The 23,489-nt window shown below is 37.4% G+C and overlaps 1 protein-coding gene across 3 annotated transcripts in view; it reads left to right on the top strand.

Annotated features, from left to right (window-relative positions):
- The first annotated feature begins 329 nt into the window (after positions 1–329).
- MIPOL1 (mirror-image polydactyly 1) overlaps positions 330–23,489 on the top strand; it is a 325,308-nt gene continuing 302,148 nt past the window's right edge. The window contains exon 1 of one of the 3 annotated variants that reach the window (XM_077909072.1): positions 330–548. The gene's annotated coding sequence lies outside the window, so the exon portion shown is untranslated. The remainder of the gene's footprint in view (positions 549–23,489) is intronic. The other 2 variants (XM_077909071.1, XM_077909070.1) reach the window with 2 other exon arrangements.

Here is a 23,489-nt window from a genome sequence, read left to right on the forward strand (position 1 = left end):
CCAGCGTCTTGGAGAGTGCAGCCCCAACTATGAGGCCATAAGACGCGTTTTTAACCACACGGCTTCCCTCCTCTAGCCTGATAAGGTTGTCCGGACAGGATTTTGCTCTCGCAGGACGCGCCTGCCGTCTCGTAGCCGACAACAGCAGCGCCCCGCCGGTCCAGCCACCGAAAACTACAGACGCCGCCTTCCTCTTCCTCCCCACTGCCCCGAGGACTCGGCCAGCGCGCCGGGTCCTCCAGAAGCCCCGCCCCGCGGCCCTAGCGCCGCGGTGCACGCATGCCCGGTGCGCGCCGTCTGCCCGAGCGCGGCGCCCGTGCGCCTCGGTTCCCGGTGGCCGCGGCGCGCGGCGTGCGGCTGGCTCCCTCCCGCGACGCGCCCCGCCCGGTCGTTTGCGGGCGCGCGCTCCTCCTCGGACGGGTGGGCGCCGGGGTCGGGAGGCTCCGAGCGAAAGTCGATTGGCTGACGTAGCGGCCGCGCGTCGGGCCTCAGAAACTCTGGGCAAGCGCCGAGAGTCGGCTCTCCCGGCAGCGCCGGGCGCATCTCAGGTAAACAGGCAGGCTGGGAGGCTCGGGCGACCGGAGAAGAGGACGGGTGGGCTTAGGTCCAGCCCTGGAATTTTCGGCCGCAGCCTCCCTGGAGCAGAAGGGGCTGCGCGGAATCTGCACCCGGTGAATGTTGACCCCGTCGGGCTCACGCGAAGGTCAGCGTCGTGGGAGCCGCAGGTCCTCTTTCTGGGCGTAATTCCGGCATCCTTCCGTTTCTTGGGACAAAAGTTCAGTAGCTGAGCCTTTATGGAAGGGTGTAGGGTTTTGTTTGCTTTCCCCTTACGTGGTGGTTAGTTGGCGAGTTCAGGTCCTGGCTCAATCTAGGATTGCCTGTGTGTCCTTGAGAGTCCGTCATTGTTTGAGTTCGCACTCACCCTGTAAGTTTCGGCAAAGAATGCGATGCTGCTTTAGGCACAGAGAGCCCTGCTGTACAAGGATAGTATTTGAATTTCTGGGTTCACAATGTCCCTGAGCCCAAATTTCTCTGGAAGGTGACGCCACCGAATAGTATTTGTGAAGTTTTTTTAAGCTCCAGGGATGGAAGGAACTAGATAAACACAAGGTAGCAGCTGCCTTATTAAGCAGGATGGAAGAAAGAAAGAAAGAAAGAAAGAAAGAAAGAAAGAAAGAAAGAAAGAAAGAAAGAAAGAAAAGAAAAAAGAAAGAAAGAAAGAAAGAAAGAAAGAAAGAAAGAAAGAAAGAAAAATTCACAGGGCAGGCTTTTTGGAAAACATCCTTTGAACGTTTTATGCAGATTAAATCACTGTGGCAGTAAACAAAAGTAAACCGACACAAAGAGCCAAACAAAACCACATTTCAAGCCCCCCCCCCCCCCCCCAGTCTCCAAGTAACTTTGACATACTACCATAAATTACTGGCTTTTCAAAGTTTCTCCTTGGGATTTAGCGTGGTGCTAAACGCAAATGACAGTTACATGCCCATTTGGCTATCCTGTGCAATAGTATACCAAGAAAATTAATCAAAACAAAGCTGACGTCTCTATAAGATAACAAGATACTCCGTTGGTGAGAAGTAATGATGGCAAGTCAGAAAAATATAAGGGAGGAGGTGTACACAATTTTCTTTTAAAGGCATGGATTTTGTAAAAATCTTTTTAGTATGTTAATTTTTAAGGTATAATAGACAGAGAAAACCATATAAATCCTAAGTGTATAGCTCATTTTAATTTTCACAAAGTCCATACATATTCACGTATCCAGTACCTAGATCAAGAAGGACCATTACTTACTCTTAGAAACCCCACTTTGCGTGACCCATTTTCAAAGGTGACTGTTATGTCTGTTTCTAAAGTCATCTATGAATTTACCTATTCTTGTCTTTATGTAAATGGAATCATACAGTAAATAGTCACTTGAGTCTCACTTTTGCTCAATATTGTATTTGTGTGATTTGTACAAGTTCTGTAGCAGTAGTTCTTTTTTTAAGATGTTTTAAAATTTTTAAAAGATTTTATTTATTTATTCATAGAGATGCAGAGAGAGAGAGAGAGAGAGAGAGGCAGAGACACAGGCAGAGGGAAAAGCAGGCTCCATGAAGAAAGCCTGTCGTGGGACTGGATCCAAGGTCTCCAGGATCACGCCCTGGGCTGCAGGCGGCGCTAAATCGCTGCGCCACCCGGGCTGCCCCTTTTTTAAAGATTTTTTAAAATTTATTTATTCGTGAGAGACACAGAGAGAAAGACACAGGCAGAGGAAGAAGCAGGCTCCACGCAGGGAGCCGGTCGCGGGACCTGATCTCAGGACTCCAGGATCACTGCCTGGGCCAAAGGCAGGCGCTAAACTGCTGAGCCACCCAGGGATTCATTCCCCCTGTAGCAGTAGTTCTTATGCTGCATAATATTCCATCTAGTTCCTGGCTGTTATGAATAGGGTTTCTATGAATTTATAAGTACCGTTGACCCTTATAAGTAATTTATAACAACATGCATTTGGACTGTAGGGGTCCACTTATGTGTGGATTTTTTCAGTAAGTACAGTACACTACTGTAAATGTATATTTTTTCTTCCTTGTGATTTTCTGAATATTTTTTCTTCAGCTTATTTTATTGTAAGAATGTAGTTATATAATACATATACAAAATTTGTGTAAATAGTCTGTGTTATTGATAGGCTTCCAGTCAACAGTAGGCTATTAGATAAAGTTTTAGGGAGTCAGAAGTTAAACTTGAATTTTTGGCTGTGTGGGGTTGGTGCTTCTAACTCCTGTTTATTTAAGGGTCAATTGTGTTTTGGTGAATATATGTGTACATTTCTGTTGGCTATACATATACCTATTGGTGAAATAGTTATAGGGTATGCAGGTATGTATTTTTGGTATACACTACCAGAAAAAATTTTCAGATTAGTTGTGTCAACACTCCTGTTAGTGTCGCTTGAGAATTCTGACTCTTCCAAATTCTTGCAACATTTAGTGTTGTCTTTTTCAATTTAACTATTCAGGTGGATTTATAGTGATATCACATTGGCGTTTTCCCCCTCATTTTCCCTAATAATATTTAACACCTCTTCATATGTTTATTGATCATTTAGATATCCTCTATTTCAGGGGTTGTTAAATTTTTCTACAAGGGGCCAGATAGTAAATATAGGCAGTCCTTGCTTTGTAGAGTTTCATTTAATGCAGTATTGTCTAAAGCTAGGACTGCTTGCATTTTAGGCTTTGCAGATCATATACAGCCTCTGTTGTATTTTCTTCTTTCTTCCTTTCCTTGTTTCTTGTTTCTTTTCTTTATTTTTTTCTTTCCCTTTCGCCTGCCTGCTTGTTTGCTTGCCTTCCCTCCTTTTCTTCCTCTGTCCCTTCCCCCCTTTATTTATTCTTATTTCATAGATTACTAACTCCTACTTTGTTGAGAAATGACTGTTCCAAAATGACAGTTCAGGAACACCGGGATGGCTCAGTCAGTTAAGTGTCCAGATCTTGATGTTGGCTCAGGTCATGATCTCAGGGTGGTGAGATCAAAACCCCAGGTCAGGCTGCCACTCAGCAGAGTCCGTTCAAGATTCTCTCACTCCCTCTGCCCCTCCCCTGCAGATGCGCTTGCTTGCCTTGCTCTTTATCTCAAATAAATAAATCTTTTTAAAAAATGATAGTTCAGTCTTTAGCCCAATGGTGGTAGTGAAATTATTTTCTTGTTGTTGTTGTTGTTGTTTTATGGTGAAAAATTTATATTTAGATTTATAGCCGACTGGACTCAGTTTAGATGATCCCAATTTTGTTGGCAACATCCAAAGCATCATAGTCAGGAGCCAGTCAAACATATACTTTCTTCTCTCCATCAGGCTTGATCAAGGCGTTGACCTTGGCCACATCAATGTCCTAGAGCTTCTTCACAGCCTGTTTGATCTGGTGCTTATTGGCCCTGACATCCACAATGAACACAAGTGTGTTGTCTTCTGTTTTCTTCATGGCTGACTCAGTAGTCAGGGGGAACTTGATGATGGCATAGTGATCAAGCTTGTTTCTCCTGGGGGTGCTCTTTCAAGGATATTTGGACTGCCTTCGGAGACCTACGGTCTTGGGTCGTCAGAATGTAGGTGACGTGCGTATCTTCCTTTTTTTTTTTTTTTTTTTTTTTTTGGTGACTGCACGCCTTTCAGTACCGCTTTCTTAGCTTTCAAAGCCTTTGCTTTGGGAGGGACAGGGGCTTCCTTCTTCGCCTTCGGCGCCATCTTCACGAAAGGCGGTAGTGAAATTATTAATTGAGAGGGGCTACATTGAAAAAAAAATCTAAATACCTAATAGGGTTAAATATTAAGTGTGTGCTCTAGTGTTTTGAGGTTAAATAATAGTATTAATGCAGCACGTGCTATAGCGTTTTGGAGTTAAATTTGGAATCTCTAAGCATACTTGCTTTGTTCTTACCAGTTTTACCTCAAGGCTAGTTAGAGAGCTGTTTCAGGCTTCTTTATACTGTTCTGATTACTCCTTTTACCTATCCCTTTAAAACTGAAGAACAAAAGAGAGGTAAGAGGCGAGAAAAATGAGTACACCCCTTTTCTGATATTGTGTAAAAGGCTAGGAAGGGATGAATTCTGGACACTTTGAGTAAAATAAAAGTATAAAAAGCATAAAATCCTTTTGTAATATTTTGAGATACTGTCATTTGAGGTGTTCCAATGTGGGATGGCTTGATTAAAATTTATATCTATCTGAGTACATCAAACTATGGAAAGTAATATAGCCAATGATTTGGGTCATGAAAGCTGTGGCCTCCCTGCCTATGGTGGAGGTCCTTTCTGTTTTAGGTGCTCCATTGGGCTGTCCAGTTCATCTTCTCTTACTTGGGGCATCCTGCCTTTCACTGAGTACCAAAAATATCAAAAAAACCTTTTGAAAGTGTCAAAAACTTTCTTGGACTACTATTTCAGCCTAGGTAACATTTTTAGCTAACAATTTCTTTTTTCACAGGTGGTTTATAGAAGTGAATTTAGGAATGTATTTAGATATATGTTAATACTAATGAGAGATTTAGGGGTAATCTCCATCAATTTGATCTCTTCTTTGATTATAGGTAATTGAGTTTGGGTCATTCTTACTTGATTGTTATGCAAACACAGATTTACAATAAGCCACTTAGGCCTAGCTTCTACCACCAGCCACTGTTGTCTTTAAGTATCTCTCACATAGAAATTCTGGATCTGGGGCAGCCCTGGTGGCTCAGAAATTTAGCGCCACCTTATTCCAGTTCCCTTTCTGTTATGCTATTTGTGAGAGCCAGCCTTCTAAGATAACCCTGGTATCCATCCTCTTGTGTAATCCTTTTCCATTGAGGGTAGACTACCTAGAGGCTCACTTCTAATAGGATATGATGAAAGTTAAGAGATTATGTTACAGTAGATGTAACTTCCTTTTTGCTGGCCCTTTCTTGCTTGCTCACTTGGATGAAACCATCTTCTATATCATGAACTCACCTATAGGTGAAGGACCCACCTGTCACGGAATTGAGGGTAGCCTTTGATCAGTAGCCCACAGAGAAAGTTCCTTAACCCCCTGCGAACTAAATCCTGCCAACAACCACTGAGTAAATTTAGAAGATCTTGCTCAGTTAAACCTTGAAAGGGCTGTAGCCCTGCCTAAAGTCTTGATTACCATCTTGTGGGAGACCCTGAACTGGAGGATCTAGCTCAGGAACTGAGATAACAAATGTGTGTTATTTTAACCTGCTATGTTCTGGGGTAATTTGTTTAGCAGCAACAAATAATAAACTACTTTTAGTAATTTTTAATTTTTAATAAATTTTTATTAAAAAGAAAAAAATTTTTAAGACTTTATTTATTCGTAAAAGACAGAGAGAGGCAGAGACACAGAGGCAGAGGGAGAAGCAGGCTGATGTGGAACTTGATACCAGGACCCTGGGATCATGACCTGAGCCAAAGGCAGAAATATTCAACCACTGAGCCACGCAGACGCTCCTAGAAAGAAAATTTTTAATAAAAGAAATAGTTTATCCTGAAGTTTTTGTGAACATAGCTTCAATTTGTTTCTGTTATTTTAAACATTTTTGGGAATATGTAATTTTTTTACTTCTTAAAAAGTAAAATATTAATCATTTAACTATTCTGTATTTGTTTTAACTTAATTGCTGTGTATTTGATCTCAGAACTGGCAACAATAAAGATCATTACTTTGAAAGTTAAGAATTACTACTTTTGTTGAGGGTTTTATTAGACTGGATAATTGATGAGATGAATTTACCATAGAACCCCTTTTTTGGCAGTTGACACAAGCACCTTTGATTCAGTTATTATCTGTATTGAAGATGTTTTTAATTTAGATCGTTTACTGATTTAGGATGTATATTCTCAGGTCATCTACTTTTGTTTGTAGTTTTGCATTATGGTTATTTGATTGTATATAAATACTATTTTGAGAATTGCCTTTAGTGTTCCTGGATTTATAAGTTTCGGAATCTTGAGAATTTTGGTGCTGTGGAATTTTCAGTGTTGAAAAACTGAAAAAAAAAAAAAGTAAATAAATGATATAGATGAGTGAAATTTTAAAAAACTTTATTGGGAAATGTAATAAGTGTAAAGAAAAGGATATAAAATACATGTGGACAGTTCAATGAATAATTAAAAACTTAACGCCCATGTAACTACCATCAAAATATTTTGAATAGTCATCAAAATATATAAGTCCTTGCTTTGTATATGGTTTTGTTCTTTTCTAAATGCTGTGTGAATATGATGATTGTGCATTTATGTGAAAGAGAGAGACAGATGTGAATTCTGTGGTCTGATGCAATGCTTTATATGTCTATTAGGTGACGTTTGTTAATGCTCTTGTTAAAAATCTCTTTACTTACTGATTTGTGTGTGTGTGTGCATGCATACACGCATGCATGTGCATGTGATTGATGAATTGATGAATACTGAGAATTTACTGTGTGTTAAATCTCTGTGTAATCATAAATTTATTTCTCCCTAGTAGTTCTATCAATTTTTGATTTACTTATTTTAAGGTCATTTTGTTAGAAACGTAAACTTTATAATTAGTCTATATTCTTATGAATTGAACCTTTTTTTCCCCATTAAGAAATGTTCCTTTTTATCTCTAGTAATGGCTTTTTAAAAAGATTTTAGTTATTTATTTGAGACAGAGAGCTTGTGCACGAGTGGGGGGAGGGACAGAGGGAGAAGCAGACTCCCTGCTTAGCAGGGAGCCAGACACAAGACCCTATCCTGGGACTTCTGGATTATAGACTCAGCTGAAGGCAGATGCTTAACCAACTAAGCCACCTAGGCACTTCAGTAGTGCCTTTGGTTTTAAAGTCTAGTCTGATTTTTTAAAAAACTTTATTTTGAAATAGTTTTAGACTTACTGAAAAGTTGCAGAAATAGAGAGTTCCTGTAAACTTTTCACCATACTACTAATGTTAACATAATGCATTATCATAGTACAGTAATCAAAACCAAGAAATTAATACTGTTTAATATTATCCACAAATTATATACTTTATCCAAATAACGCTATTTTTTTCCCTTAATTTTGTTGTTGTTCTAGGACCCAATCCATGTCCTATGTTGCATTTAGTTGTCAGGTTTCGTGAATCATCTCCCATCCATGACTCTTTTGAATTATGATATAGCTATATCAGCCTTCTTTTGGTTGATGTGTGCTTAGAATTGGATTTTTAAAATTCAGTGGGACATCTTTGTCTTAAAATTGGAGCATTTGGTAATTATATCATTAAATATGTATTTTGTATTCCATTTTCTGTTTTTAGTTATGGAAATTATATATGCTTTATCATTCTTTTGGAGAAACTATTGCATCATGGAATGCATCTTTTCAGACCTTTATGCATTTCCTTACATGTGTATATATACCCAAACACATGGTTTGGCTTGTTTGCTTTTTTATTTTAATATAACAATGGTAATGCTATACTATTTTATAACACCCTTTTCATTTAGTTATATTTTATACATCTTTCTATGTCAGGGTATATTATATACATATATAGTGTTTATAGTATCTATGTACCATAGTTGGTTTAATCAGACCCTAACTGGTAGACATTTGTGCTGTTTCTAATCTAACGTTATAAACAGCACTGTCATAGATATTCTTGTATGTAAAATTTTGCACCCTTTGCTAGAACATAGAATTATGGAATCAGAGTTTGCACATTTAAAGCTTTAGTTGACATTGTGGGACATTCTTGCTATTTTTTAATGGTATAGCTTTTATAAAAACAATATATGCTTATTATAAACTCTTTCATCAAGCAACATAGGCAAAAAAAAAAAGGTGACAGTGAAACATTACCCCCAATTCTATCACCCCAACCAAAACAATCTTCATTGAAAATCGGGTGTTTCTGTTCCTAAGAATGCTCAATATTTAAAAACAAAAAAGCCTACCTGTAGGCACATGTTTGTGAAATTCCACAGCACCAAGAATGAAAAAAAAAGAAATCTTGAAGGTTTCCAGAGAAAACAAAAATAGGAAAAAAAAAAAAAAAAAAAAAAGAATTGAACATATTAACATCAGTCTTGACCAGAATTGTGGCTATTTAACAATCAAGTGTGGGAATAAAAAAAAAGATATTTGCACGGGCACCTGAGTGGTGCAGTTAGTTAAGCATCCAACTCTTGGTTTTGGCTCACATGGTGATCTCAGGGTCATGAGATCGAGTCCCACATGGGGCTCAGCATTCAGCATGGAGTCGGCTTGGGATTCTCTTTCTTTCCCCCTGCCCTTCCTGCTCGTGTGCTCTCTCTTAAGTAAATAGATCTTTTTAAAAAACCTATTTTTAAACCTGGAAATCTCACAAGTTATGCTCTGGTAAAGAAGTTAAAGAAAGCCCTAGAATGTAGGAAACAGTCTAAGCAGGGAGCACAGTGAAATGATGTTCTAGGAGGACCAGCTATATAGCTGGCTTAGATAACATATGGTGCAGATTTAAGGAGAAACTCCCTCAAGAAGGAGGTTTTCAGGAAAGAAAGGGGATTTCAGAGATCCATAATTTATGAGCCTGGAGTTTTCTCTGTTGAGAGGTTTTTTTTAAAACTATGGATTCAATTTTTTAAATAGAATTAGGACTTTTATTGAGTATTCTTAATTGCATTAGCTTTGGTAGATGGTGTCTTTCAAGGCGTTTGTCAAAATTACAGGTATGAAATTGCTTGTCATATTTATTCCCTTCTTATCTTTTTCATGCCTTTGGGATTATTTTCCTGTCCTTCTCTTCTTCCTGATACTGATAATTTGTGTCTTCTTTATTTTTGTTTTAACTAGTCTGACAAGAGGCTTGCCAATTTCTTTGATTTTTTTCCCCCCACAGAACCAGCTTTTGGTTTCATTGATTTTTCTTCTTCTTCTTCTTCTTTTTTAGATTTATTTATTTGAGAGAGAGTGTGAGCCCGGGGGGGGGGGGGTGGGGAGGAAGAGAGAATCTCAAGCTGACTCTACACTCAACATGGAGCCCAATGCAGAGCTCGATCTCTTGACCCTGAAATCATGACCCTGAGCTAAAACCAAGCGTTGGGTGTTTAAGTGACTATGCCACCCAGGTACCCCAGTTTCATTGATTTTTTGTGTTGACTTTACGTTTTCATTATCATCGATTTTTGCTCTTTACAGTTTCCTTCATTCTGCTTACTTTGGGTTTAATTTTTTCTTAACTTTGTATTTTTTTAAAGGCGGAAGCTTAAGAATTAATAAGAGGTCTTCCTCCTTTGTAAAAATATTTTTTCTCTTCCTCCCTGTTTCATATATGTGTTTAGGACTATAAATTTCCTCTAAGCACTAATCTAGCTACATCCTACAAATTTTAACATGTGTTTCTATTGTATAGTTTAGAATATTTTAAAATTTCCCTTAACTCTTCCTTTTTTGAACCATGGATTGTTTAGAAGTATTTGGGAATTTTTGAGATACATTTCTGTTACTGATTTCAGATTTCTGTTGTGGTAAAATAACATGATTTGTGTGGTTTCAATTCCTATGTGTTGAGGGTTTTTTTGTTTTTTGTTTGTTTCATGGGCCAGGATAGGATCTTTTTTGATAAATATGCTGTGTACTTGAAAAGATTGTGTTTCCTGCCATGTTGGGTGGAGTTTTCTCTAAATGTCAATTAGGTCCTTTGTTGATAATACCGAGTCTTCTATGTTGCTGATTTTCTGATTCTTATTCTTCTGATTATTGAGAGAGGTGTAGTGAAGTTTTCAACTATAATTATGGATTTGTGTGTTGCTTCTTTCATCAGTTTTTACCTTGGGTGTGTTAACACTCTTGTGAAGTGCTTATGTATTTCAATTGTTTAGATCTTGTTAGTAAATAAGCCCTTATATGTACTTAGTAATATTTCTTCTTTTACTTTGTTTGAAATTAATGTAGTCACACCTACTTTTTAAAAAAGATTTATTTATTTATTTATTTTGAGGGAGGAGGGAGAGAGTGAGCGAGTGAGTGAGTGCTTGAGCAGGGGGAGGGTAGGGGCAGAGGGAGAAGCATATTCCCTGCTGAGTAAGGAAGCCCCCTGTGGGGCTGGATCCCAGCTTAATGAGCTGAGCCACCCAGGTGCCCCCCCTACTTTCTTTTGATTAGTATTTGCATGTGTTTTTTTTTCCACTGTGTTCTATTATCCTAAAAAAAAAAATACACAGGATGAGTAATTCGTAAGATATTTTCATTTTATGTTGACAGGGTTCAGAACAAGCTACCCCAAAATACGGCACTTTGGCATATTGAATATTTTAAGCTGAAGGATTTTGAGAAACAACAGGTGCATCGTCCTCTTCCTCTGAAGCAGGTCATAAGACCCTCATGTGAGAGGTGTCTTTATCTTCAAAGATGAGTGAATACCAAGAAGAATCCAAATGAACGGGCCTTGCTGAGTTTCCGTCATTTTACTGTCCTTGGTGTATACCTTTTTGTCCTATCACATTTTTCCATGACCTTCTGCTCTTCGTCATACCTAGTATAAAAATGCTCAGGCCTAACTCTTTTTTCAGATATTCATTTCCTTGTGACGTTTCCTGTGTCACATAAAACTTAGGTTAAATGAATTTGTCTGCTTTCTCCTTTTAGTCTCTGACAGTTTACTATTCAGGCCCAGCCAGGAACTCTTAAGAGGTTGGAGGAAAAGTTTTTCCTTACTGAGTCTATTTCATTATTTGTGTATTTTTATTTTATTTTATTTTATTTTATTTTATTTTATTTTATTTTATTTTATTTTATTTTATTTTATTTTATTTATTTTTATTTATGATAGAGAGAGAGAGAGAGAGAGAGAGGCAGAGACACAGGCAGAGGGAGAAGCAGGCTCCATGCACCGGGAGCCCGACGTGGGATTCGATCCCGGGTCTCCAGGATCGCGCCCTGAGCCAAAGGCAGGCGCTAAACAGCTGCGCCACCCAGGGATCCCTGTATTTTTATTTTAAATGATGTTTCGATATTAGGAAGTAATGTCTTATCAAGTATGACCTAACCTCATGTAATTTTATGTTAAGATGCAAGGATCTAAGTGGTCATCACATAATTAGAAAAATTTTTATACTATTACTCTACTTCTTGGATGGTATTTAAATGGTAATTTTTTACAGATGCTATTTGCATTCGAGTGTTAAAATGGTGTTTTGCATTAAGTCTCAACCATACACATAACCTGAAAAATTTTAAATATTTAAATTTGCTCATTTTAATGAAGTATTTTCTGAAGTATGACTTTTTAAAGCACGTCTTAATACTAATTAGTACTGTAATACTTTTATTATCTTTTAAATTTAATATAAACAAAGCCATTTCCTTAATTTATGTCAAACAGCTTATTACCAGCATGAGAGCTACAGATACTGTGTGATATAGCATATGATATCCCAAAGTAGAACATTTTATTCAGTGGCATGAGCTGGCACAGTGGGCAAGATTATTGTAATTCATTTGGGTAAGTAAGCAGTAATTTAGGAAGTTCACATAAAAAAAACTCACTGTAGATTCTTTACTGGTAAGAAATTCAGTTTAGGATTTCAGTGGTTTATCTCTACTGTCTTTATTTCATGAGGTGATTAATTTCCATCTTAGCTTAAAGTAAATTCTATGTACATATCTTTAAAATGCCTCTATTTTTGTTAGCCATTTTAGAATTAAAATCTCAATTAAAATATTTAATCACATGATTACTAACCAGTTGATTCTGAAAGCTCATGTTTGCTCTGTGTGCAAATATACCTTAAGAATTAGATAAATATTTTCTTCACTAAAGTTTTTTGGAATAATTTTTCCTCTAAATTGTGTTCTTGCTTTTAGGAATTACTTTATGAGAAGCAAAAGATTGTATGATTTGCCTATTAGTGGATCAAAATTTAGACTGATACTTAACATTGCCGCATTTAATAGTGAGATTTCAAAAAGCTGCCACAAAGATGCTCCTTCTAGTACTTTTCCTAACAGAAAATAACAATATTTCCATCCAGTGAGATGTTAAAGTCAGTGGTTATTGAAGTGTTTTGAACAAAAGTGCTTATGATATAGTATTGTAAAAAATTAAATATGTGGGGACGAGGGGGGGTGGGGGTGGGTGGTTCAGGGGTTGAGCGGCTGCCTTTGGCCCAGGGCGTGATCCTGGAGTCCTGGGATCAAGTCCCACATCAGGCTCCCTGAGAGGAGCCTGCTTCTCCCTCTGCCTGCATCTCTGCCTCTCTCTCTGTGTCTCTTATGAATAAATAAAATCTTTAAAAAAATTAAATATGTGTAGACATTGATTATATGTATAAATATGTAAAAAATGACAAAGAGCACACTAAGATTTTAAGAGTATATTTTGGTGGTGAATGTAAGGGGTGATCCTTTTTTCCTTCTTTCTACTTTTGTTTTAGTGAATTCTGGACTATTTTCCAAAGGATGTGGTCATTTGGGTAGTATCTAGAATTTGTGTCTCATGATTTTTTTTTCTATCAGTGAATTTTATCCATTAAGAATTAACTGTCTTTTGACATTAACAGTGAATCAGCTCTGACTTACCCTAATGATTATAGGTTAGTAGTAATCTATTGGTATAAGAATACAAAGATTTTTAAGCCCTTTGAAATCTTCCAAGTGAGTAGTCAAAAGATAATGTACTGTTCTTACTGCTTAACTTACATACTTAACTAATGTACTTACTTAAATGTAAGTAACTAGTTATAAAAATGTTTCCTGTTGTTTTTGAGAAGTTTTAAAGAATGACAAGTAACTTTTTTTTAAAGATCTTTTGGCTCTACCAGCTCCCCTTCCCCAGCTGGACTTTATGTTTATTTTTGGACTTTATTTTTACTTTGTCCATATTGTGTCTTTCCTATAAATTCACACTCTGTTTCCAGTTTCTCCTCAGTGTGTAAGAAACTTTGTCCATGTGTTTTGACAGTTCATAAGGCTCTGACTATTCAGCTCCTTCCCTTCAGACCTTTTGCACTTACATGCTTGTGGAGAGCATCCCTGCTGCTAACAGGGAATCTCCTGACTGTTAGACATCTCTTTGCTCCCTGTTGTTTCCCTCTTCTACGTGCGCAGATGCTGGATGTCATGCAGGTCTCAGAATTGTTGGTGTTGTATATTGGTGTTTACCTACTTTTGTGGTAAATATTTTGTTTATGGTTTCATTTTGCTATCCTGGTTGCTCTGTTTTTATGAAGATAGTTGGGAAGATTGAAAAACTGATTCCACCCCAATCTTCCCAGAATCTTCTTGGCTTTTTTACAAAGTTAAATTAACTCAGAGTAAAATGTTGTCTTTCTTGAAGGTATGTTCTGCTAAAATGTTCTTTATCTTCTGGTTGTTGAAGGTAGTTGCCTCCATTTTTTAAGTCATTTATCAAATAAAAGCCTACCAACAATTTTTGTTTTGGAAATTTTATTAGCTTGGGATTCAGTTTCCTAGAACAGAAAAGTGAAGTGATTTGTCAGAGGCTACAGAGTTGAAAAATGCTGGCACCTGTATCCAGATATTCATTTTATGATTCCACATAGTCAGCCCTGAATTAGTTCTAGGAAGTGACTGAATGAAAGGGAGTTCTAATTGAAAATGTTTAAACTTCACCTCATATATGGCTGTGCTGGATTAGGACTCTCTCCTGATATGAGAAATAATCCCTCCAGGAAGACTGGAGATACATTTAGGGCAGGTTCCTGGTCACCGAGAATTCATTTTCCAGTTGATTCATGACTGTGGCCCCTCTTTTATTTTAAATGTGTTTTATAAGAGAACCTGAAAATGTCTCTGAACATGCTAGGTAGTGTGAGAGCTAGAAACTCATAAGGTATGTGTATTAGTTTCCTGTTGCTGCAACAGGTATAACAAATCACCACAAATTTAGTGGCTTAAAACAACATAAATTTATTATGTTACTGTTTAGGAGTCAGAAATCTGAATTTATTCCCACAGGGCCAAAATGATGTCAGTAGGACTGTGTTCCTGTGTAGAGTCTCTAAGGGAGACTTTGTTATCTTTTCTAGCTTCTAGAGGCAGCTGGCTGTTTAATTGAAATGGTGCATTTCTACAAGGAGCTGATCAATTAACATTTTACAGTCTGTTCATTTATTCAGTTCTTTAAATTGATTCAATATACAGTTGACCTTTCAGCAGCGCAGGGGTTTGGGGTGTCCCGCCTATCTCAATTGAAAATCCATGTATAACTTCTGACTCTCCAAAAACTTACCTACTAATAGCCTACTGTTGACTGAAAGCCTACTGATAATATAAACAACACATATATTTTATGTTTTGTATATTATATACTGTATTTTTACAACAAAGTAAGATAGAGAAAAGAAAATGTTATTAAGAAAATCATAATGGGGGCACCTGGCTGAATTAGTTGGTAGAGTATGTGACTCTTGATCTTGGGGTTGTAAATTCGAGACCCATGCTGGGTATAGAGATTACTTAAAAATAAAATCTTTTAAAAAAGAAAAGAGAAAATCATAAGGAAGAGAAAATACATTATAGTACTATAAATATAAATTATATTTTAAAAATCTGCATATGTTTAAACTTGTTTAAGAGTCAGCTGTAGTTTATTCACCCAGTACACAGTTCGTGTGTACCATCTTTTGCCATATCTGGGGTTTAGACATGGTGATGGAACTGAACTGAGTGATACATGTGGTCTAAAAAATGAAATGTGTGTGAGTATGTATGTGTGAAAGTATGTTGTATGTATTTTCAGACAAGGGGATAGGGTGAGCTTGGAGTTAAAATTTTAGGCTCCACAGAATCACTGTTGACATTTGTTGTTACTGCACTAGGGAACTCCTCTGGTCAGGATTGGAGGCTGGAGGAACTCTCTAAGTTGTATATTAGGTTAAGAGAGGCTATGCTGCACTAAGTCCCATATCATGGCTTAATACAACACGTTTATTTCTCACTCATACAGCATTTGGCTTAGAGGTAAGCATCCCTTTTATCTTGTGATGCCAGCATCTCCAATGGAGTTTTCACGATTGTTACAGGAGGGGAAGAGAGGTTTAGAGGATCTCATAGAATAAGGGTGAGTCCAGAAATTGACATACCACTTCTGCTTACACTGCTTTGGCTTCAACTCCATCTCATGACCCAGATGTAAAGAAGATTAGGAAATGCAGTTTTCTGGCACATTTGGGAATAGGAGCTGCTATGATTATATTCCAACAAGTCTAGGTTTTGGAGAAGAGGTAGAAGAGTAAATGATGGTTACATTTTATTATGAACTGAATGTTTGTGTCTCTCTCCAACCCCTGCACAGTTCATATGTTGAAACCCTATCCCCCAATATGATGGTATGTGAGGTGGGACTTTAGGAGATAATTAGAATGCAATAAATGTCATGAGGGCTCTGCTCTCATTGAATGGGGTTAGTGTCTTTATAAGTCATCAGAGAGTTTTGCTTCTCTTCTCTGCTCTCTGCCATGCAAGAATACAATTAGAAGTTAGTAGTCTGCAACCCAGAAGAGGACTCTCACCAGAACTCAACTTTGCCCATAGCCCAATGTCAGACTTCCAGCCTCCAGAACTGTGAGAAATAAATTTGTTTGTGAGCCATCTAGTCTATGGTATCTTTGTTAAAGCAGCCCAAATAGACTGAGATCTTACCTCTTTTCATTACCTAGTAGTATTTTTGCCCTGCCTTGACATTAGCCCATGGAATTTACAGCTTGGGTTATCACTGCTGATTTCTGTATTGGTGGGAGAGATAAATAAGACTTGTCCTAATGTAACATGGGGGAAGTAAGAGCCATGCAAATTTTTCTCTCACCTAATCTTTTAACATCACTAGTGTCTCTGCTTTTCACCCAAGGCTCTAGTTCTACTCTTCCCTAATCCTCTTTCAAGATGGCTGAAACGTGGATGACATGAAGCTTTTGATGGGTTCCTCAGGTCCATATTCCCTCTCACTCATGTTGGTGCCTGATTTTATTGGGCTTTTATTAAGTTAAATTTGTATGTTTTTTATCACGACTCAAAAATAAAGTTTGATTTGAAATTTAGATTTATCAATGATTAGAATGTTTTATATTTTTAAAATGTGTGTATTTTAAAAGTTATTTAAAGGGGAACTAGTCTGTAACAACATAAAGGAATTTCATCAAATTTTTAAAAATACAAAAAATTTTTCATTGTTATTCATCACTGGGGAAAGATCAACAGAGTGTATTACAGACCCTGCTTGTGTTTTGTCTATATCCTCTAGCTTCTTGTTACCATGACCAAAGGAAGTTTGAAGGGACTTTAACATTGATATTTCCTTGCAGAATGTCACTTAATATTTATGGAGTAACTTTTTTGTCTTTTATCCTCTTTAGATGAACAGTATGAATACTGAGTTTTTCTTTCGCAAAATCAACTGCTATTACTTTTGATCATATGGAAAAATCTGTTAGAAGATGGTGAGGAAATTTCAAATATTCAAAAATATAACTGTTCAAATAGAAAATGTTGGTTAGAATATTGATTACATAAAATGTCATAATTACACAGTATAAGTGAAAAGTTGGCCTTTTTAGAAATCCGTTTTGCTTAGTTTACTGTGAAATTCCTTAGGACTGAAAACGGTCTGGAGATGTTTGTCTATTTCTCCACTAGATGGAGCTGTACACTAGGTGGTGTTCTTTAGCAAACAAGGGCATGTATCTGATAAGATAATACTAAGGTTAAACTTCAGTAACCCATATAATAATGTATCTAACATGATAGGTCTGTTTGTTGCATATCTAGAAATAAAATTTTATCCCTTACATTTAAAAATATTATTTTTCAGTCATCCTGAGATTGAGAGAGAGAGAGAGAGAGAGAGAGAGGCAGAGACACAGGCAGAGGGAGAAGCAGGCTCCATGTAGGGAGCCTGATGCAGGGGGGAGAGAGACAGAGACAGAGAGACAGACTGGTAGAGACACAGGCAGAGGGAGAAGCAGGGTCCATGCAGGGAGCCTGTTGCGGGACTCCAGGATCACGCCCCGGGCAGAAGGCAGGGTCTCAACCGCTGAGCCACCCAAGGATTCCCTACATCTGTTTTTTTTGATAGAGTTGCTGAGTTTACTTGGTCTATCCTTATATTTTGTTGGTACCATAATGGCCAAAAATATTTAAAATTTTCAATACAAAATTAAAATGACCTTAAATGGCTTCCACTTAATGATTTTGTAGCATAACTAAAGTTCTGCATTTCTTTAGATATAAACATGCTGACTGATGCCCGTGGTGTGCTTAATGGTAAGGTTAGTACATTGATCTCTTGTGGATGCTTCTACTCCTACTAGTTCAGTCGATTTATATACTTACCAAGAGTTACTTGTGTTTGTCCCCAAATCTGTTTATCTGTGATCATAATTACATAATTTAAATGAAATCAACATAGGCTAATTAAAATATTTGTAAAAAGTGTTCCTCCTGTGAAAACTTAAGGTGAATGATTTACAGAACTCAATCAAAGGTGAATTGCTATAAAAAATTACTATCAATGACATAGTAGTTTTTGAATTTGAATGAAAAAGCTGTGAAAAAAACCTAGCCTTGGCACATATTTGTGGGGCTGAAAATGCTTGGAATTCTGTAAGTTCTTTACAAAAGGTGCTGTAATTATCACACTATGATTACAAATGTAGGAGTTTCACATTTTGAAATTTATAATTGAGAAATAACTCTCTAAGCAATTTTTACTTAAAAATGCCAAATGTCTTGAAAGTTATTTTTACTTAAGTGCTTAATTTAAAATTTCTCTTAATATTAGACTATCTTGCTATAGCTTTCTGTGATTGTTTTATCTGATTATTACTTAGAGGCCATCCAAATGGAAAGTGTTAATTAGAATATAGAATATATTTAGATAGAAGAAAATAAAACCAGTACTTTGTGAAAAACTCCAGATAAACAGTTCAGCAAATAACGTAGATTTTTAAAAAAATTTTTTAAATTTTTTAAAAAAAATTTTATTTATTTGAGAGTAAGAAGGAGACAGAGGGAGGAGCTAGAGGACAAGCAGGGGGAGAGGCAGAGGCAGAGGGAGAGGGAAAAGCAGACTCCCCGCTGAGCGGGGAGCTAGATGCATAGCTCAGTCCCAGCACCCCAGGATTACCAGCTGAGCCAAAGGCAAACTGAACCAACTGAACCGCTCAGGCACCCCTCAGTCTTAACCTTTGAGTTACTGTAATATCTTTCTGTTATTCCAGATTTTACGATTTCTTCAATTGTTTTTTAGACAAAAGTTTGAAATTTGGTTCCTAGTTTGTCTGGTCTCTTCATGTTGACCTAGCAAGGGATTGTCTTCTTCATGTCTACAAAACTGATGTACTTCTAACCAGTTCAGTAGTGATGTCCTCTCAAATAAGTTTCTCCTTCTCAGCTATAATCCTGTGAGAGAAATTTTATTACTAAAAAAATGAGGTTAAAGAATTTTTTTCCCTACTTTTATAAAAAGAACAAGAAGGAATCAGGTCTAGGTCTTAATGCTACATTCTAGGACCTAGAACAATAAATACTTGATAAATAAATGAGTAGTTTACTGCTTATTAGTTTGGAGTGTATAACCTGGTTGATTAACTTCTCTTAGAGCCTTATCTATAACACAGGATTTTATTAATTCAACACACATTTTTTTTTCAACACATATTTCTTGAGTATTGTAAGTCAGGCACAATGAGAACTATAAGCCTCCTTTGATTCACATGTCTTAATTGGAAGGGACAGATAGGTAAATAATTAAAATCTCTGACAAGTACTCCGATAGGTAGAGCTGGACAGAGACAAGTGAATAGTCCCTTTAAACCTGTAAATATTTGTCAAACCTTTATTTAGTGGGGATAGGAAGAAACTGATTTATTATCTTAAAATTATTATGCAGAAACTTATTTTCTCTCACAGGTTGAGGAAAACATTTCTGAACAAATTTTGCAAAAAAAATTCAGTTTTATATAGCTTCCATTTTCTCTTGTAAACAGTTTCATGGAAAGCATAAATATAAGTTTCAAATTTAGATAATAAGTTGCCAGAGGAGTGCAGTGGATTGTTTTCTGAATTTTAATTCATCGCAACTACATGTGTAGTGGATATTGTTGAGGAATGCTTTTAAACTTCCAGTTAAGAGTGACATATAGAAGCCTCAGTAAACTGACACCATGCTTTGAATTTATTCAAGTAATATTTTAGTGGCCCTCATAGATTGCTATCTATACTCACCAACTCTGCTCCTGAATTCCAGAGGGCTTGCCTACATTCAACATGAACAGAACTGACACTTTTATAATTTTGAGTTTTCCAGTCTGTGACCACAGTAAATATATCCTTTTATTTAGATTTTCTTTTATATCTCTTAGTAAAGTTTAATATTTTTCCCCAAGGGGTTTTGCATTGCTGTACTGCTTATGCAAGGACCTCAAATTTAGGTTCAAAGAAGAGTGAATAGCCAAGATTCCTGATTTGTTCCAGCATCAAAGGAATGAATTTTCATGTTTTACCATTCTTAGAGGATTTTTTTTTAATTTATTTTTTATTGGTGTTCAATTTACTAACATACAGAATAACCCCCAGTGCCCGTCACCCATTCACTCCCACCCCCCACCCTCCTCCCCTTCTACTACCCCTAGTTTGTTTCCCAGAGTTAGCAGTCTTTACGTTCTGTCTCCCTTTCTGATATTTCCCACACATTTCTTCTCCCTTCCCTTATATTCCCTTTCACTATTATTTATATTCCCCAAATGAATGAGAACATGCAATGTTTGTCCTTCTCCGACTGACTTACTTCACTCAGCATAATACCCTCCAGTTCCATCCACATTGAAGCAAATGGTGGGTATTTGTCATTTCTAATAGCTGAGTAATATTCCATTGTATACATAAACCACATCTTCTTTATCCATTCATCTTTCGTTGGACACCGAGGCTCCTTCCACAGTTTGGCTATCGTGGCCATTGCTGCTATAAACATCGGGGTGCAGGTGTCCCGGCGTTTCATTGCATTTGTATCTTTGGGGTAAATCCCCAACAGTGCAATTGCTGGGTCGTAGGGCAGGTATATTTTTAACTCTTTGAGGAACCTCCACACAGTTTTCCAGAGTGGCTGCACCAGTTCACATTCCCACCAACATCCTTTCCAACATTTTTGGTTTCCTGCCTTGTTAATGTTCCCCATTCTCACTGGTGTGAGGTGGTATCTCATTGTGGTTTTGATTTGTATTTCCCTGATGGCAAGTGATGCAGAGCATTTTCTCATGTGCATGTTGGCCATGTCTATGTCTTCCTCTGTGAGATTTCTCTTCATGTCTTTTGCCCATTTCATGATTGGATTGTTTGTTTCTTTGCTGTTGAGTTTAATAAGTTCTTTATAGATCTTGGAAACTAGCCCTTTATCTGATATGTCATTTGCAAATATCTTCTCCCATTCTGTAGGTTGTCTTTTAGTTTTGTTGACTGTATCCTTTGCTGTGCAAAAGCTTCTTATCTTGATGAAGTCCCAATAGTTCATTTTTGCTTTCGTTTCTTTTGCCTTCGTGGATGTATCTTGCAAGAAGTAACTGTGGCCGAGTTCAAAAAGGGTGTTGCCTGTGTTCTTCTCTAGGATTTTGATGGAATCTTGTCTCACATTTAGATCTTTCATCCATTTTGAGTTTATCTTTGTGTATGGTGAAAGAGAGTGGTCTAGTTTCATTCTTCTGCATGTGGATGTCCCATTTTCCCAGCACCATTTATTGAAGAGACTGTCTTTCTTCCAATGGATAGTCTTTCCTCCTGTATCGAATATTAGTTGACCATAAAGTTCAGGGTCCACTTCTGGGTTCTCTATTCTGTTCCACTGATCTATGTGTCTGTTTTTGTGCCAGTACCACACTGTCTTGATGACCACAGCTTTGTAGTACAACCTGAAATCTGGCATTGTGATGCCCCCAGATATGATTTTCTTTTTTAAAATTCCCCTGGCTATCCGGGGTCTTTTCTGATTCCACACAAATCTTAAAATAATTTGTTCTAACTCTCTGAAGAAAGTCCATGGTATTTTGATAGGGATTGCATTAAACGTGTCAATTGCCCTGGGTAACATTGACATTTTCACAATATTAATTCTGCCAATCCATGAGCATGGAATATTTTTCCATCTCTTTGTGTCTTCCTCAATTTCTTTCAGAAGTGTTCTATAGTTTTGAGGGTATAGATGCTTTACATCTTTGGTTAGGTTTATTCCTAGGTATCTTATGCTTTTGAGTGCAATTGTAAATGGGATTGACTCCTTAATTTCTCTTTCTTCAGTCTCATTGTTAGTGTATAGAAATGCCACTGATTTCTGAGCATTGATTTTGTATCCTGCCACACTGCCAAATTGCTGTATGAGTTCTAGCAATCTTGGGGTGGAGGCTTTTGGGTTTTCTATGTAGAATATCATGTCATTGGCGAAGAGGGAGAGTTTGACTTCTTTGCCAATTTGAATGCCTTTAATGTCTTTTTGTTGTCTGATTGCTGAGGCTAGGACTTCCAGTACTATGTTGAATAGCAGTGGTGAGAGTGGACATCCCTGTCTTGTTCCTGATCTTAGGGGAAAGGCTCCCAGTGCGTCCCCATTGAGAATGATATTTGCTGTGGGCTTTTCATAGATGGCTTAAAATATGTCGAGGAATGTTCCCTCTATCCCTACACTCTGAAGAGTTTTGATCAGAAATGGATGCTGTATTTTGTCAAATGCTTTCTCTGCATCTAATGAGAGGATCATATGGTTCTTGGTTTTTCTCTTGATGATATGATGAATCACATTGATTGTTTTACGGGTGTTGAACCAGCCTCGTGTCCCGGGGATAAATCCTACTTAGTCATGGTGAATAATTTTCTTAATGTACTGTTGGATCCTATTGGCCAGTATCTTGTTGAGAATTTTTGCATCCATGTTCATCAGGGATATTGGTCTGTAATTCTCCTTTTTGGTGGGGTCTTTGTCTGGTTTTGGAATTAAGGTGATGCTGGCCTCATAGAACGAATTTGGAAGTACTCCATCTCTTTCTATCTTTCCAAACAGCTTTAGGAGAATAGGTATGGTTTCTTCTTTAAACGTTTGATAAAATTCCCCTGGGAAGCCATCTGGCCCTGGACTCTTGTGTCTTGGGAGGTTTTTGATGACTGCTTCAATTTCCTCCCTGGTTATTGGCCTGTTCAGGTTTTCTATTTCTTCCTGTTCCAGTTTTGGTAGTTTGTGGCTTTCCAGGAATGCGTCCATTTCTTCCAGATTGCCTAATTTATTGGCGTATAGCTGTTCATAATATGTTTTTAAAATCGTTTGTATTGTGTTGGTAGTGATCTCTCCTTTCTCATTCATGATTTTATTAATTTGAGTCCTCTCTCTCTTCTTTTTAATAAGGCTGGCTAATGGTTTATCTATCTTATTAATTCTTTCAAAGAACCAACTCCTGGATCTGTTGATCTGTTCCACAGTTCTTCTGGTCTCGATTTCGTTGAGTTCTGCTCGAATCTTTATTAACTCCCTTCTTCTCTTGGGTGTAGGATCTATTTGCTGTTTTTTCTCTAACTCCTTTATGTGTAAGGTTAACTTTTGTATTTGAGTTCTTTCCAGTTTTTGAATGGATGCTTGTATTGCGATGTATTTCCCCCTTAGGACTGCTTTTACTGCATCCCAAAGATTTTGAACGGTTGTATCTTCATTCTCATTAGTTTCCATGAATCTTTTTAATTCTTCCTTAATTTCCTGGTTGACCCTTTCATCTTTTAGCAGGATGGTCCTTAACCTCCACGTGTTTGAGGTCCTTCCAAACTTCTTGTTGTGATTTAGTTCTAATTTCAAAGCATTATGGTCTGAGAATATGCAGGGGACGATCCCAATCTTTTGGTATCGGTTCAGACCTGATTTGTGACCCAATATGTGGTCTATTCTGGAGAAAGTTCCATGTGCACTTGAGAAGAATGTGTATTCAGTTGAGTTTGGATGTAAAGTTCTGTAGATATCTGTGAAATCCATCTGGTCCAGTGTAT

The sequence above is a fragment of the Canis aureus genome, chromosome 9, assembly GCF_053574225.1.
Source record: "Canis aureus isolate CA01 chromosome 9, VMU_Caureus_v.1.0, whole genome shotgun sequence".
Lineage (NCBI taxonomy): Eukaryota > Metazoa > Chordata > Mammalia > Carnivora > Canidae > Canis > Canis aureus.